This window comes from Echinops telfairi, unplaced genomic scaffold, assembly GCF_000313985.2.
Source record: "Echinops telfairi isolate 266 unplaced genomic scaffold, ASM31398v2 ScPeMD7_13;HRSCAF=56, whole genome shotgun sequence".
NCBI lineage: Eukaryota > Metazoa > Chordata > Mammalia > Afrosoricida > Tenrecidae > Echinops > Echinops telfairi.
Genome location: NW_022103910.1, coordinates 650,797 through 652,050, shown reverse-complemented (window position 1 = coordinate 652,050; position 1,254 = coordinate 650,797).

Here is a 1,254-nt window from a genome sequence, read left to right as displayed (position 1 = left end):
CTTGTGCATGGAGTGAGATAAGGGTCTTGCTTCATTTTTCTGCAGGTAAATATCCATTTTTTTCCAGCACCACTTCTTAAAGAGGGCATTTACTTCCCAGTGGATATTTGGGGGGCACTTATCAAAGATCAGTTGTCTGTATGCTAATGATTTTATTTCTGGGTTTTCAGTTCTTTTCCATTGGTCTGAGTATCTGTCATTGTACCAATACTACGCGGTTTTGACAACTGTGGCTGTATAATATGTGCAAAAGTCAGGTAAAGCAAGCCCTCCACTGTGTCCTACTTCTTGAGGAGTTCTCTGCTAATTCTGGGCTTCTTCCCTCTCCATATGAAGTTGGTAATACGTTTTTCCATTTCTTTGAAGAAAGATGAGGATAAGTGTATCAGGATTGCATTAAACTTATAGTGCCTTGGGCAGAACTGCCATCTTGACTATATTGAGTCTTCCAATCCACAAGCAAGGAATATTCTTCCATTTGTTGAGGTCGCTCTTGGTTTCTTGTAATAGTGTTCTGTAGTTTTCCCCATATAGATCTTTTATTCTTTTAGTCAGGTATATCCCTAGATATTTCTATTTGGATTGGGCTATGGTGAAGGGTAGCACCATTTTGATTTCCTCTTCTGTGGTCTTATCTGATGTGTATAACAGTCCAATGGACTTCTGTTTGTTGATCTTGTATCCTGCCACTCTGCCAAACTCCTCTATTGTTTCTGGTACTCCCCTTGTGGAACTTTAGGGAATTTCCATATATAAAATTATATCATCTGCAAGTAATGATAGTTTCACCTCTTCCATCCCCAGATGAATATGTTTGATGTCTCTTCTTTGCCTTATGCTGTTAGCTAAAACCTACAGCATGATATTAAATAAGAGTTGGGACAATGGGCATCCTTGTCTGGTCCCCTTTTTCATTGGGATTGTGTTAGTCTTTTCTCCATTGACTACCACGTTGGCTGTTAGTTTTTCATATATAGCTTGTATTGTCTTGAGAAATTTTCATTCCATTTCTATCTTCTCAAGTGTCTTAAACAGAAATTGCTGTTGGATATTGATGAATGCTTTTTCTGCATCTATTGATATTATCATGTGGTTCTTATACTTTTTCATGTCAATGTGATGAATAGTACTACTGGTCTTTAGTTTGTTGAACCATCACTGCATCCCTGGTATGAATCCCACTTGGTCATGGTGAATTATTTGTTTTATATACTTTTGTATTCTGTTGGCTAGTATTTTGTTAAGGATTTTTGC